Raw genomic sequence first — 17,332 nt, 5'->3', positions numbered from 1 at the left:
ACGCCTCAAGGCACAAATAACCAACCAATCACAAAACAAAAAAATCAAACAACTCCGTCCTCAATCCATCTGACCCCCGAACTCCTCGAACTCAGTCCAGAATCAACCAACTAGTCCAATAATTATTGTAAGAGCAAAAATATAATTAAATCTAAGATGAAGTTTGGAAAATACTTACAGCACTATAAGGTATTTTTTGAAAGCTCATGACGTTTCAAACGGCGGAGAAAAAGCAACGTAACAATGTATTTTACACCGTGGTTGTGGGTTATAAATTACCCACTTTCGAACGGGGACAAACCAAGACACGAAATTGATAGGGAATTGCCTTTAGATGTTTATGAAACTAATGGAAGTGGGCTTTGGCTGTAGATGGTGGTGGAAATGGCGGTGGAAGTGTAAAAAGGGGCAGATCGGAGTTGAGCTCGTGGGAGCTGCTCTGGCAACGGATCGGGGCCGGAAATGGGTGGGTTAGGATGGCAAGAGGTAGGGGATGAAGTGGTAAAAAGATGGTGGCCGGAGGTGGAGCGACGGCATCGAAAATGGGTCAAAACCGTGCAGCTTAGATGGGCTGTAGGGGGTTAACGGCGGCTCGGATGGGGCTGATTTTTCGTGGGGGTGTTCACTGGCCAGAGGGGGATTTTTCTAGGTGGGAGGTGTCGACCACATCGGCCGAACGGCGGTGGGTCGGGGCTAAAGGCTGGACGACGACGGGAAGAGAGGGAGAGAGGCGTGCACGCGGTAGAGGAGAAGGAAAAAAAAGAAGAAGAAAAGAAAGAAAGAAGAAAAGAAGAAAGGAAAAAGAAAAAAGGAAAAAGGGAAAAAGGAAAAAGGGAAAAAGAAAAAGAGAAAAGAAAAGATCGAGAAAGAAAATGAGGTTCAATCCTTACCTCTGGAATCCAAAAACTGATCCAACGAAAACGATTTTAAAAATCATAAAACGACTAAAATAAATTAAACACCACATCAATTAAAATAAAACCAATTAAAATACAATAATTTAAAATAAAAGAACCAATATATTAATTAAATTAAAAACACTCATTCAGTGAAAATACACGTAAAAACGGGTTATCACATAATATAACTTTGTTTTATTCTAATTAGTAATTAGGTCCAACAAACAAAAATAGAGAAACAGGGAAGGAAAAAAAATGACACGAGACTCAAGGAATTGAAACGAGGGAAAGAGTAATTACAAAACAAGATACCAACTATAATGATATATTTAGCCCCTTTTGATGATAAGGCTCAATCATTCTTTTTTCAAATTTTTTTTTTAATTTTTCTTTTCCTTTCTTTTCTTTCTCTCTTCCTTTTTTTTTAATCACAAACAATTGATTCAATTGTAAAAATTAAACAATTGAATTCAAACACACAAAATTGACAGGAATAGAAGAGGATTAATGAAACGGCACTCTAAGCATTGAGAAACTTAGAGATGCAAGAAACCTTAGAAATTTCAAACCCTAGATCGTGCAAATTTTGGAAGCCCTCAAACAAGGAATTTCGAAACCCTATGATGATGAACACGAACCCAAATGATAGACTAATTTGGCAGCCCTAGGAAAAACAAATTTTTGCACTTTTTTTTTTTAACCCAAGAACAATGAAGCCCTATAAAATTTAAAGATGCAAGAATTAAAAGATAGAATCATACCTGATTGGAAACCTTGCTCTGAATACCAAATGATATGAATCCTAATCAACTTGCTTTGAGACCCAATAAAAATATTGGAAAAATAAACCCAAAAAAGCCAAACTCAAGTCAATGGATGGAGAACCTAGACCCATTGAAAACTCGTTTCAAGAACCTAGATTATATTAAAATCTTGACCTGTTGAAAAATCCATCTCAATGACTCAATCTAAAATGAGTAGCACAAAGGTTATCCCAAGTGCAGGAGGATGTCGTGTAATAATTAGGAATAAATTCCTAGATCGTCTCCTCAAGGAAAGTTACTTAAAATCAAACTCGTTTAAAATGGTGGAAATATTCACAAAGAGAAAAATAAAAATGATGGTATGTGCAATGGATGGAAGAGTGCAACAAGAATGAAAAAGGCACTAGTCATGGACTAGATTCATATTTTTAGATTTTTGAGTGTCGAAATGAAATGTAAAAGACTAACAAATTGAAATTATTAATCAAAGAGTCAACTAAACTGAACAATCTTAATTAATCTATCAATTAAATAATGAAACTGAAATTATTTAAGTCCTATTTAAACTTTAATCAATCTAATATGCAATTGTACTAAGAAATTAATAAAACTAAGCTAAGATTAAACTAGATTAGAAATTAATTGATAAAATACAAACTGAAAATTGAAAAGTCCCAAAACCAAGATTCTAGAATTCATCCTTGTATTCAAATCACAAATTATCAAAATTAATTCATAACAATTGTAATCAATACTATTAAATGAAAGCTTAAAGAAGTGAGAAAAATAAATAACACGAAATAAGTAAATAGCAAATAAATTGTCCAAACTTCTAAGCCAAAAAATCTCAAAATTATTCCATAAACTTTAAACTGAAGTTAAATAAAAATAGAGAATGAAAAGTCTAGATGAAAACTCCCCTTCACCATTCAATTGAAATCCAAACCAAAAAGAACCAACTTCTCACGTATCACTCTTGAAAATTAATCTCCAAACCTTTAATGAAAACTTTAGAACAACTCCTCTACTCCCCACGTATGATGTTTCAGAAAAATCAAAAACAAAAGCTCTCAACCAAACCCTTCTTGCAATAAATTAAGGTAGCACACTTAATGAAAACTTCTAAAACAATTTCTTTGTTTCATTAAACCAACTAGCACACTTAATTAAAACTTCTAAAACAATTCTTTTGTTGCATGAAACCAACTAGCAGACTTGCAAGAAATTAAGGTATTACACTTAATGAAATAAAATTCTAAAACAATTCTTAGCACACTTAATAAAAACTCTAAAACAACAAAGCATTGCAGCCAAAAAACTGCCCAACACAACTAAATATTTCAGCCAAAAACTGCCGAACATGAGTAGTATTTCAGCCCCCTCTCCCTTCCTTCTTTTCTTTGTTCTCTAAGGTCTTTTTATAGCCGTGAGTCTCAACCATCCAGCTGTCTTGTGAGCTTTCCATGTGATGCTATGTTCTTTTAAAATTCAAAGCAATATGTGCAGCCATAATGCCATGCTTCCATAATGTCCCTCTATGTGCTGAAACAAGAGAACCGAAATTAATCAACTTGCATTCCAGTTGTCTTCTTTCTCCAACAGCTCTTGTGTCTTGTAACTCTCTCCATGTGCTGCTATAATATTTTAAAATTCAAAGCAAAATTTGTAGCCATGATTCCGTAGTGTCCCTCCATGTGTAGAACTAAGAAAAACTGAATGAATCAACTTCATTCTAGCTGTCTTCTTTCTCCAACAACCCTTGTCCAATTCGGTGGAAAGGCAGCAACCATTAATGAATTTTTTCAATGTTAAATTTCGGTGGAGACAACAGCCTTCAATGACTTCTTCAATGTCAAATTTGGTGGAGACAATTCGGTGGAGACAGCAGCTCAAATGGACCATCTTTTTCTTCATTTAATAACCGGACCACTTTCCAGCTTTGCACATGTTTATGCAGCTCAAATGCACCGGTTCTCTTCACTTTAATGGGATCATGTTTCAGCCAACAACTTCCCTTTAATCATGTCGATTTCTCAGCTTCCAACCTTGCACATGTTTCAACCAACTCATATGCATCAACTTATTCTTCATTTGGATCACCATGCACATCACAATCGGAACACTTTCCTTCTTTTTCTTCTATGGGATCCAGCTTGCCATGTGAGGTTATTGCCATGTGAGGTTGTTGCCTGTGTGAATGGATTAAATTCATGTGATATGCAGCCACTTGGAAGACAATTTCTTTCCAAAAGAGGTGCTTTTTCATGGGCTATTGGAAGGGAATCGGTGGATTTATTTGAGTGGAGAAAGGGACCACTTATTGGGTTGAGTAGGTGGGAGTTTGAATGGAAGAGGTGGTGGGGAAAGGGATCACTTCTTATTAATGATCATCATGCACATCACAATTGAGTTTCCTCCCCACACCAAATGGCTTAGTGCGTGCCTTTCCTCTTGAAAATGCAATTCTATTGTCCAAAAGAATTAATACAATGGGTCCATATGTTTCCCACCATTTCATCTTTTGTCAATAGAAAATACCAATGTCCCCACATGTTGCTTAGTCCATGTGAATGTGCTTTCCTCCCCACGTATGGCTAATTTTGAAGTGGAACCTTGATACAACATGAAGAGAGGTATGGTGATGAATGTGCATGTCAAGAATTATTGCATAATTATGTCGTAATTGTAAAATTAAGCATAAACATGATATTAATTATTTAAAAATCACAACTCGTATTTATTCTTATCAACCATTTTTCCATCTAAAACCAATAATAGTATCACGAAGAATGTAAAATACATTAGTTTTAAATAGCTAAAATATGCAATATTTCAGCTCAATCACACCCTCCAACTAGCATTTTGCTAATCCTTAAGCAAAATAGTGAAAATTAATTGAGATGAACATTGCATAAAGCTCGAGATTCAAACAAAAGCAATCAAACATAATTCTGAATTCTCACAAAAGTGACATGTTACCACTCAACCCCCAGGGGCTATACCCATCAAGACAATCTCAACAATCTTTCATATAGAATTGAGACAAACTTCTCAGAACTCAAATGTGTGTGTGGAGCTAAACTGTATGTGCGTTCCTTATTACTAGCCATGATTTGTCATAGGATTTTTCAACCTTAAGATTAATCATTGCTGATTCTAACTACCTCAAAACCCAAGGGACTAGCAGTTTTCACGCCAGCTCTATTTTTAAAGGTTGGACACTCAACCCCCAAAGTCTTGGGTAACTGTTTCTAGCTATTTTTACTTAGGAAAGTTCACTAAGTGGCCTTTATTCATTTTCTCTCCTTTTTTTTTTCTCTTCTTTTTGTTTTTTTTTTTTTCCTTTTCTTCTTTTCTTTTGATTCTAATCTTTTCAAATCCTTTTCCTTTTTTTTTTTTTTCTTTTTCTTTTTGACATGGCTCGGTAGTCCTGCAGTTTACTTCTCCAGTGTTAAATCAATGAATGGTAAATAAGGAACACTACAAGCATAAGCATGTGCAAAATGTCCTTCAAAATTTGCCTTTCGTTCTACAAAAATTTTATCAAGTTTCATCTCAATAAGCATAACATCCCGATGTTTCAAGCCACATATCAACAAAATATGATGCATAAAAAATCATGCTCTATGTTTAAGCTTGAAAATAAATCTTCACAAATGATCCCGCTCAACTATTTCACCAAGATGCTCAAATTTCACAAATCTTATTTATTTATTTATTTATTTATAAACTGTGCACACATGCTGTCCCTCAATTAGTGAGAGACATAATCCTCAATGAGTCGAACGAAAGAAAACAAAGTGCACAGAAAAAACAAGCAAAACAAACAAACAACATGAAATATAAAATCAAAGCAAAAGGACAAATAAAAACAAAGCAAGTAAAGAAAACTGTAAAGAAGGAGAAGCAAATCAAAACACTTCCCTGGGGTCTTGCACAAGTAAGATCTCTTCATGTGGGTCAAAGACCTTTAGAAATGACTTTAGACGTTGTCCGTTGACAGTGAAGCTATTACCATTCTTCGGATTGACAATGTCTACCGCACCATAAGGATGAACGGTCTTTACAATATACGGCCCACTCCATCGGGATTTCAACTTTCCAGGAAAAATGTGCAAGCGAGAGTTGTAAAGAAGAACTTCCTGGCCAAGTGTAAAATGCTGTGGATGAATTTTCTGATCATGTAAAATTTTCATGCGTTCCTTTGCTAGCTGAGCGTTGCCATCTTCATCCAATTCATTGATCTGCAATTTTCTCAACCCTGAAGCTTCATCAAGTGACAAGTTAACATGTGTTATGGCCCACAAAGCTCAATGCTGAATATCAACAGGTAAATAATGACAAGCTTTACCATAAACTAATCGATAAGGAGACATTCCTAGATTAGTTTTAAAAGCTGTCCTATAGGCCCACAAAGCATCAAGAAGCTTAATCGACCAATATTTCCTATTAGGATTTACCGTTTTCTCCAGAATGATTTTTATTTCTCTATTTGCCAATTCAGCTTGCCCATCTGTTTGGGGGTGATAAGGGGTTGAGACTCAATGTGTAATACCATATTTTTTACAAGTGTAGAAAATGGTTTATCGCAAAAATGAGAACCCCTGTCACTAATGATAACCTTGGGCATGCCAAATCGAGCCAACAAAGATTGTAAAAATTTTAGTACAACATGATGGTCATTGGTTTTGCAAGCGATGGCCTCAACCCACTTTGAAACATAGTCCACAACAAATAAAATATATGTGTTCCAAAAGGAAACTGGAAAAGGTCCCATAAAGTCTATTCCCAGCAATCAAAGATTTCTACATGTGTTCTGCATGTGTGCATGTGTGCACATCCGAATGATTCTTCTTGTTCTGCATGTGCATGTGTTTTGCATGAATGCTGTTGTGGGTCCAGCTGTGTGCATGTGATGTCCGAGTGAGTTTGTTTGCTTTTAGCATGTGTGAGTTTGTGTTGCATGCATGTGAGGTGCTTGTCTTGTTTCATGTGAATCAATTGCATTATAAATCTTTTTAAGCACCAAAATACTAGAATGTATCAATTGACTCAAGTAATGTGATCTATTACATAATTAAGTACTTAAATCATTTTTTATTAAATAATTTGTTCGCTTAAGTAACTTAATCATGCAATTTTAGCGCTTCATCACACCCCCTAACTAGCTTATTGCTAGACTCTAGCAAACAAAGCGAATGAATTCATGCAAAGGTGAGATTACCAACTACAATTTCAGAAAATCCAAAAATCACATGCTATGAAATAGACCTGTTGAGTTTAAGAACACTGGAGATAGATTAATCTGAATTTTGTATCAACTGAGAGATTTATACACAATTTAGTTAATCAACCAAGGGAATTATATGTAACAAAGCTTGCTTTCTTTCAAGTGCATGGAAATGGGGTTAGAATTCCAAGATCGACTACCAAGAGACATTAACAGTTTCAATCACAACAACCAATCTGAGAAAACCACATGGTCTTACTCTAACTCAAAACCATTGTAGTGCTGGCTTTCACGCTATTACACTTTGAAAGGCGCCTACTTTTTTTTTTTTGTAAGGACCCCGGTAATAGGCAGCCTTTTCCACTACACAAACGTAATTTTTGTTTGTTTCCTTTTGTTTTTTGTTTTTAGATTTCCTAGTGGGGGAATCGGACCTATGAATGTGCGCCTATCCACACTTTCACAAGTCAGCCCTTACCACTAGTCTACCTAAAGGATTTTTTATTTTTTATTTTTTTATTTTTTTTATTTTTTTATTTTTTTTGGATCCCTGGCTTGTCCCTTTTCTCATTTAATTCATTTCAGATCTCTTCCTAAGCCATTAGGATATGGTTCATTAGAGTCTCAAACAATTGAAGTGTAAATCAACCAATAATGACTCAATGTAGTCTTTCTAGGCCTTCAGGGTATGTGTTGTGTGTGTTTTAGCAAAACTTTTAACATTTTTCCCTTGGTTTAACAACTAAATAAAATGGATAAGTCCCTCTTTTGACATATATTCATATTTGCACTACATTCCACATGTTCCATGACCTCAACAAATCATTTTCTTTTCTTTTCTTTTCTTTTTCTTTTTATTTATTATTTTATTTTATTTTTTTTAAACAGAATTTTAACACATTTTTAACAGAAAACCCTCCCCCCAACTAAATGTGACATTGTCCTCAATGTTCAGCAATTGAATATTTGATGATGTATGCTATACAGGCATGAATTGAAGCAAGATAAACACTGCAGAACATATATTGAGACGAAAATGATTAAACAGAGAGGAAAGAATTCACCTGAGATACTCGAGTGCACACAAGGAGTAGATTTCTATCAAAGTTAAAAACACAAAAGAAAACAAAAGAAGGAAAAACAAAACAAACACATACGGTATATATACAATGAGGAATCAGAAATTAATTCTGATATGCAGGATCCTCCAGAGTAGTGGACTCAACCTCTGGAGTAAAATCATCCAAAAATGGTTTCAACCTTTGTCCATTAACCTTAAAAACATTACCATTCTCTGGATTTTCTATCTCAATGGCCCCAAAAGGATAAACAGTTTTTACAACAAAAGGACCAATCCATCGGGATCGAAGTTTGCCAGGAAACAAATGGAGCCTTGAATTATACAACAAAACTTTTTGTGAAGGCTCAAAAGATTTTCGAAAAATATTTTTGTCATGAAAAATTTTCATTCTCTCCTTGGCAATACAAGAATTTTCATAAGCTTCATTCCTGATTTCCTCTAACTCATTAAGCTGAAACTTACGAAGAGAGCAAGCTTTATCCAAATCAAAATTAAATTTCTTGATTGCCCAATAAGCTTTGTGTTCCAATTCCACAGGTAAGTGACATGCCTTTCCAAAAATGAGTCGATATGGGGACATACCAATCGGGGTTTTAAAAGCAGTACGGTATGCCCAAAGTGCGTCAGTTAGTCGTAAAGACCAATCTTTGCGGCTTGGGTTAACCATCTTTTCCAAAATTTTTTTGATCTCCCGATTAGATACCTCAACTTGGCCACTTGTCTGTGGATGATAAGGGGTAGCAACCTTATGGATAATACCATATTTTCGCATTAAGGCCTTGAAAGGCTTATTACAAAAATGTTTGCCCCCATCACTGATAATGGCTCGAGGTGCTCCAAACCTTGATAAAATATTTTCTTTTAGAAATTTCAGTACCACTTTGTGGTCATTGTTTTTGCATGGAATAGCCTCAATCCATTTGGACACATAATCCACAGCTACCAAAATGTAGAGATTGCCAAAAGAAACTGGGAAGGGTCCCATGAAATCAATGCCCCAACAATCAAATATTTCAACAACCAAGATTGGATTTAATGGCATCATATTCCGGCGGGTAATCCCTCCCAATTTTTGACAGCGCTCACAAGTTTTACAAAATTCATGGGTGTCTTTGAAAATGGTAGGCCAATAGAAGCCACATTGCAAAATTTTAAAAGCAGTTTTCTTTCCAGAAAAGTGGCCACCACATGCCCCAAAGTGACAAAAAGATATCACACTTTGAAATTCGTTATTGGGAACACATCGTCTAATTATCTGATCTGGGCAATATTTAAACAGATATGGATCATCCCAAAAGAATTTTCTTACCTCCACAAAAAATTTCCTCTTATCTTGTTGAGTCCAAATGTGAGGAATTTCACCTTTTAGCTTTGTAAAAGCTAACTCACAATCATCAGTCCACACAAAAGAATTTTCCTTTGACAATAAATTGCACAAAGGTCTAGAAATTGTGCTGAAGCCTTTAATGAACCTCCTGTAAAAACCTGCATGACATAGAAAAGATCTGATATCCCTGATGTTCTTTGGGATGGGCAATTTAGAAATTAATTCAATTTTGGCCTTGTCCACTTCAAAACCTTGAGAAGAAACAATGTGACCAAGAACAATCCCTTGAGTGACCATAAAATGACACTTCTCCCAGTTTAAAATCAAATTCTTTTCTTTGCATCTAATCAGCACTTTTTCCAAATGAGTCAAACATTCATCAAATGAATCACCAAAAATAGAAAAATCATCCATGAATATTTCAACAAAACGCTCTACCATGTCACTGAATATGCTCATCATGCATCGTTGAAATGTAGCAGGAGTATTACAAAGTCCGAATGGCATCCTTCGATATGCAAACGTACCAAATGGACATGTAAAAGTGGTCTTTTCTTGATCTTCAGGAGCAATCTCAATTTGGTTATATCCAGAATAACCATCTAGGAAGCAATAGAACTTATGGCCCGCTACACGTTCAATGATTTGATCCATGAATGGTAGGGGAAAATGATCCTTTCTGGTGACAGAATTCAGTTTTCTGTAGTCAATGCACATACGCCAACCAGTAGTAACTCTAGTTGGGATCAATTCATTGTTAGCATTCTTAACTACAGTCACACCAGATTTCTTGGGTACCACCTGCGTGGGACTAACCCATTTGCTGTCAGAAATAGGGTAAATGATCCCTACATCCAGAAGTTTTAACACCTCTGCTTTGACAACTTCTTTCATGTTGGGGTTCAGTCTACGCTGCATTTCTCTAGAGGGTTTAGAATTGTCCTCTAGATAAATCCTGTGGGTACAAATCAAAGGACTGATACCTTTGATATCAGCTATGGTCCATCTTATTGCCTCTTTGTGTTCAATGAGAACACCAATTAAGTTTTTCTCCTGAATTTCATCCAGTCTTGATGAAATGACCACTGGTAATGTCTCTGCTTGGCCTAAAAATGCATATTTGAGATCAGCAGGTAGAGGTTTCAAGTCGAGTTTTGGTGTTTGCACACTTGAGGGGAGAGACACGACATCATGAGGTGGTAATTCCTCAAAACGTGTTCTCCATTTATCAGTGTCCATTATAGGAGTAGATTCTAGCAAAAAATTCATAGATGCAAGCACAGAATCATCATCAAAGTTCATACCATGAACCAAACAAGCCTCAAGAGGGTCAGAAAAACTTGACAAATCAAATTTATTTTGAACAAGAGTTTGGATCAGATTCACTTCTTGCACATCATCATCATCACCAGGTTGTTTGCAAATATTGAAAATATTCAACTCCAAAGTCATGTTGCCAAAAGAAATTACCATCACACCACTCCTACAATTTATTAAAGCATTTGAGGTTGCAAGAAATGGCCTTCCCAAAATTATAGGAATTTGAGTGCAAACATCAAAGACAGGTTCCGTGTCCAAAACAATGAAATCCACTGGAAAATAAAATTTTCCTACTTGAACTAGCACATCCTCAACTATCCCTCTCGGTATTTTAATTGAACGGTCAGCAAGTTGGAGTGTTACCTTGGTGGGTTTAAGCTCACCAAGACCCAACTGCTCATATACCGAGTAGGGTAGGAGGTTAACACTAGCTCCGAGGTCAAGTAAAGCTTTTTCAATTTTAAAATTTCCAATCATGCAGGAAATTGTTGGACAACCCGGGTCTTTGTACTTTGGTGGAGAATTGTTCTGGAGGATGGCGCTTACCCGCTCAGTGAGAAAAGTCTTCTTCTGCACCTTCATCGTACGCTTTACTGTGCACAAATCTTTCAAAAATTTAGCATACGAAGGAATCTGTTTGATTGCATCTAACAAAGGAATGTTGATTTTTACTTGTTTAAAAATTTCAAGAATATCCGCATTTTGAACCAACTTGTGAGAATGTTGCAACCTTTGGGGAAATGGTGCAGGAATTGGGGCTTTCACAGGCACATCTAATTCAACCTTCTCAAGTTCACCATCACTCTTGGAATTTAAAGAGTTGTTGGTCTCATCAACTTTCATTGTTGAAATACTCTTATCAATTATTTTTCCACTGCGTAGAGTGGTGATGGACTTGGCATGTTCAAATTTTGAATCAGAGGGATTTGAATTTCTTACCTCAAATTTACCTTTTGGATTTGGTTGAGGTTGAGCAGGAAACTTACCCTTTTCTTGAGCATGTAATACAGAGGTCAAGTCGCTGATATAACTTCTCATCTCAGTAATGGCCTGCATTGTCTGAGTGTTGATATTGGCTTGCCCCTGCATAAAAGTCTGTAATGTCTCCTCAAGGGTTTTCTTATGTGGAGGCACATAAGGAGTAGAAGAAGATGGCCCTTGAGGATTTTGATTTATATTTGACTCATTCCTCCAACTAAAATTGGGATGATTTCTCCATCCAGGATTATATGTTTCCGAATATGGGGAAGAAAATGGTCTCCGATAAGAATTCATGACATTTGCTTGTTCGTGCAACACCTCTTTAAAAGCAGGGATTGTTGGACAATCCTGAGTTAGGTGTCCACTAATCTCACAAATGCCACAATAATCTTCTTCTTTTTCACTGGCCTTAACCGGATTTACCTTCCTAATTTCCATGGCTTCAACTTTTCTTGTCAGACTTGCTATCCTAGCATTCACATCATCATTTCCTTTAAGAACATAAATACCTTCTTGAGACATGGCACTGAGTTTGGTCTTATTTGACCGATCAGAACGATCTGTGTTATCCCAAGATTGGGCATTTTCAGCTAACTGGTCAAAATAGTCCCAAGCGTCATCAGGATCTTTATTTAGAAAATCACCATTACACATCATTTCTACAAACTGACGCATTTGAGATGTTAAACCTTCATAGAAGAAACTGATGGTGCGCCAAGTTTCATAGCCATGATGTGGGCAAGTTAGCAACAATTCTTTAAAACGTTCCAACACTGAAAAAATGTTTCATTTTCCTGTTGAGAAAAATTCATAATATTTCTGCGAAGAGTGTTGGTCCTATGAGTAGGAAAAAACTTTTTTAGAAATTCCCTTTGCATTTCTTGCCATGTGCCAATAGATCTTGGTCTCAAGGAGTTCAACCAATTCTTAGCTTTTTCTTTCAAAGAGAATGGAAACAACTTTAATCTACCAACATCATCATTGATAGTTTGGTTTTGTAAAGTTGCACAAACTTCTTCAAATTCTTTTAGATGCAAATAAGGACTTTCTGAATCCAAGCCATGAAACTTGGGAAGTAATTGGATTACTCCCGGTTTTAAATCAAAATTTCCCATATTCGTAGGAAAAATCATACAAGATGGAGTACTTGTCCTTGTAGGCTGCAAATATTCATGCAAAGTTCTTATTTGCGGATTATTTTGTGCCTCTTCATTTTCTAGTTCGTCATGAACACTACGATTGTCAGCCATGATATGAGAATTTTCAGAATCACCTGACAAAGTATTAATCAATTCTTTCAAAATAATTTCCTCTCTTCTCAATCTACCCATTTGATCACGTTGCCACGAGATCATTCATCATAGAGGATCAAGCACATTCAAATATTAAAAATAAAAAAATAAACAAAATGCAAAACAAGCAAGAAAGTAATTTTTTTTTTTTTTTTTTTGAATGAGATTACCAAATGGTATGAAGATGGAAGCAATGTTACATGCTCTCTTTTCTGGAAAACAAATCGTACCTGTAAAAAGGATATGAAAAACAATTAGCAAAAGATTACTAAATATTTTTTTTTAAAAAAAAAAAACAATTATCACTCGTTGCAATCCGCGACAACGGCGCCAAAAACTTGTTGCGACTAAACTCTGACTCAAATTAATGAATCAAGAATCTCATGCAGTTTTACCTGCAAGTATACAGGTGTTGTAGTATCTTACAGGATCGAATCCACAGGGATTGACTTTTGTGATAAAGAAAATAAATTCAAACAATGAAACGAAATTACTAAAAGAAACGTGCAATCAAATGAAGATTGATAAAATGAATCAAATTAAAATGATAAAATGAATGGAAAAAGACTAAGGTTTCGAGGATCCGTCTAATAATTTATGATATTGTTTCCGATCAATTTACCTCAATTAAACTAGAATAATGATTCCGTTTAATTGGTAGATTTAGCATTTAAGATTGAGAAAAACAGACGCTTATGATTGAGCGTGAACGATTGATGATTAAAACATTTACAAATCTATTTGAATACCACAGGGATTCCTCAAGCATTCATTGTATTCGGAAATCACAATGAATTAAGACAAGTATATAGATAATCAAATTATCCAAATAAAATCTTTCAATCAATCAAGCTCGCAAAATAGATTTTACGTGGATTCGGAAACAATATTTAAATCATTAAACTTCACTTCTAACCTTAGTATGAAAATTTAGCCAAACATATTCATTACAAACACTATAGAAATCACATAAGCATTCTCCATTAAATAACTAACACAAGAAATACTAAGCAATAACTTAGAAACAACAAAATCTGAAATCCAATTGATACAGAGGAATAAAGCTCACAGTAAAATAGAAATTGAAATTAAAAGATATTCATCAAGAAGAAGTTTCAGTCCCACCATATGCCAAGCGAAAAACATGAAGAAGCAAAAAATAAATAAATAAATAAAACTCCAACCACTTCAACTCCACGTTAAACTCAAGCATCAATCATGTTCCTTTCTCCACTCACAAGTCCCCACTCTATTTAATTCCAACACATGAATTTATTCCAACCAATAAAGACTAAGAAACCAACTTGCTCTCTTCTATTCTCTCATGACTTTCCACTCTTTTTGTTTGCTTAGGACCGACAGATTCAAACTCAGCCAATTCCTATCTCACTTGGTTGAAAATTCTGCACCTATCTCCAATTCTCTCAACTCTCCACCTATCCCTTTCACCCTTTCCTATCTCTTCTCTCTCCCTTCAACTGATTCCCCCCATTCCTTAGCACGTCCAGCATCATATATATATATATATAGCTGCTGCTAGTCGACCACTCCTCCAATCACAATAATTTATTCCATCAATCACCACCAAATTTCCACTCTTCACTCCCCTTTAATCACGACACCTCACTTTCTTCACACACCAACCTCTACATTACTCTGCTGCCCGAATGTAAAACCAAAAGAAAACCTTGAAAATCTGCTGCTAGCCGAATCAAAAAGAAAGAAGAAAAACTCAAACTCTCCAGCTCTTGCTGCCAAACCAAAAGCAAGCAGAAAAATGAAAGACAAAAGTCAAGAAAAACAGCTGCCAACCGAAGACTACTCCTCCTGCTGCTTTCAGTCTATGTTTTCTGCATATTGATTGCTGTTTGTTGTAACTTTTCTGCATGTGTGTTGCATGTTTGACCGAAGGATCTTCTGCTGATCATGTGATTTTTCTGTTCTGCATGTGCATCTGTTTTTTTTCTGAATGGTCTGTTGTTGGCTGTCCGAATGATCTGCATGTGTTGAATTTTCTGCTTTCTGTTCTGCATGTGTTTTTTCTACTGCATGGTTGAATTTTCTGCATCCGTTTTTCTGCTGCATGGTTGAATTTTCTGCATCTGTTTTTCTGCTGCACGGTTGAATTTTCTGCATCTGTGATGTTGTATGAGTGCTATCCATGTGTGTTGCATGTTTGACCGAAGGCTGCTGTACATGTGATTTTTTTCAGCGTGATTGTCTACTGCTTTGAAGGATTTTTCTGCTGCTGTACATGTGCTGCTGTAAGTGTGAGTTGCTGTCCATGTGATGTGCTGCAGATTCTTCTTCTGCTTTCTGTTCTGCATGTGTTCTGCATGTGTGCACATCCGAATGATTCTTCTTGTTCTGCATGTGCATGTGTTTTGCATGAATGCTGTTGTGGGTCCAGCTGTGTGCATGTGATGTCCGAGTGAGTTTGTTTGCTTTTAGCATGTGTGAGTTTGTGTTGCATGCATGTGAGGTGCTTGTCTTGTTTCATGTGAATCAATTGCATTATAAATCTTTTTAAGCACCAAAATACTAGAATGTATCAATTGACTCAAGTAATGTGATCTATTACATAATTAAGGACTTAAATCATTTTTTATTAAATAATTTGTTTGCTTAAGTAACTTAATCATGCAATTTTAGCACTTCATCAGTACCCTATCCTCAGAGATTGGCAGCTGGCAAAAAGAATAGATATCACACGAAGATTCAAGAGATTTTCAAGCAAGTGAAAATCAATATTCCACTCTTGGATGCCATACAACAAGTGCCTTCATATGCAAAAGTTTTGAAAGACTTGTGCACGGTGAAGAGGAAGCTGAATGTGAAGAAGAAAGCTTTTCTAACGGAGCAAGTTAGTGCATTGATATTGAACGAGACTCCTCAGAAGTTTGGAGATCCCGGCTCTCCCAACATCTCCATTATGATTGGTGAATCACAAATTGGGAGAGCTTTACTTGATTTGGGGAGTAGTGTGAACTTGCTACCGTTCTCAGTATATGAGCAGTTGGGATTGGGTGAGCTGAAAAAGACCTCCATCATGCTACAGTTAGCTGACAGATCAGTTAAGGTACCAAAGGGTATTGTAGAGGACGTGTTGGTCCAGGTGGACAAATTCTACTACCCAGTAGATTTTGTGGTTCTTGACATGCAGCAGCCGGTCTCCACTATTTATCAAGCTCCTGTCATCCTAGGAAGACCATTTCTAGCTACATCAAATGCTTTGATCAATTGCAGAAGTGGAGTTTTGAAGCTTACCTTTGGGAACATGGCACTTGAGTTGAACATTTTCAACGCTTGCAAGATGCCAGCACATTTGGATGACACAAGTGATTTGAATGCTGTGGAGAGTTTGACACCAACAGATTTTATTTGCTCAACTTCTCCTTTCTCTGATGATGATTATATTTTTCAGACACCTGAATTTTTACTTGATGAGAAAATTGATCATATTGATGAAGATGACTTTGATTTTTTTGATTGTTTTACAGATTCATCTTTACCACTTGAAATACAATTTGCGGGAGCAAGATGGAAACCCCAGTTTGAAGCTCTACCACTACCAGACATACTTAGATCTTCAGAGGAAGAAGTTCCTCAGTTGGAACTGAAACCGCTTCCTCAAGATTTAAAGTATGTGTTTCTTGGACCTGAAGAAGGCACTTTTCCGGTGGTGATTTCCTCAAAGCTAAATCAGAAGGATGAAGCCCAGTTGATTGAAGTATTAAGAAAGCATCGAGGTGCAATTGGTTGGACAATAGCAGACATCAAAGGCATTGATGCCGCTGTATGTACCCACAGAATCCATCTTGAAGACGATGCTAAACCAGTTCGTGATGCTCAACGTAGGCTCAATCCTACCATGAAGGAAGTCGTGAAAAAGGAAGTGCTTAAGCTACTCGCAGTGGGTATAATTTATCCCATTTCAGACAGTAAGTGGGTAAGTCCAACTCAAGTGGTACCAAAGAAATCTGGTTTGACTGTCATAAAAAATGAAAAAAATGAGTTGATTCCAACTAGAATGGTTACTGGCTGGAGAATGTGCATTGATTATAGAAAACTTAATTCCCTGGCTGGAGAATGTGCATTGATTATAGAAAACTTAATTCAGCCAGTAGGAAGGATCATTTTCCTTTACCATTCTTGGATCAAATTTTGGAAAGAGTAGCTGGTAATGCATATTATTGTTTATTGGATGGCTATTCTGGTTATTATCAAATTGCTGTAGCACCTGAGGATCAGGAGAAAACCACTTTCACCTGTCCTTTTGGCACTTTTGCTTTTACTAGAATGTCTTTTGGTTTGTGTAATGCTCCAGCTACTTTTCAGAGATGCATGACGAGTATTTTTTCTGACATGATTGATGATATTTGTGAAATATTCATGGATGATTTCTCTGTTTTTGGAAAATCCTTTGAGAGTTGTTTGC

Source organism: Carya illinoinensis, chromosome 3, assembly GCF_018687715.1.
Source record: "Carya illinoinensis cultivar Pawnee chromosome 3, C.illinoinensisPawnee_v1, whole genome shotgun sequence".
NCBI classification, from domain to species: domain Eukaryota; kingdom Viridiplantae; phylum Streptophyta; class Magnoliopsida; order Fagales; family Juglandaceae; genus Carya; species Carya illinoinensis.
This window is presented reverse-complemented; position numbering follows the sequence as displayed.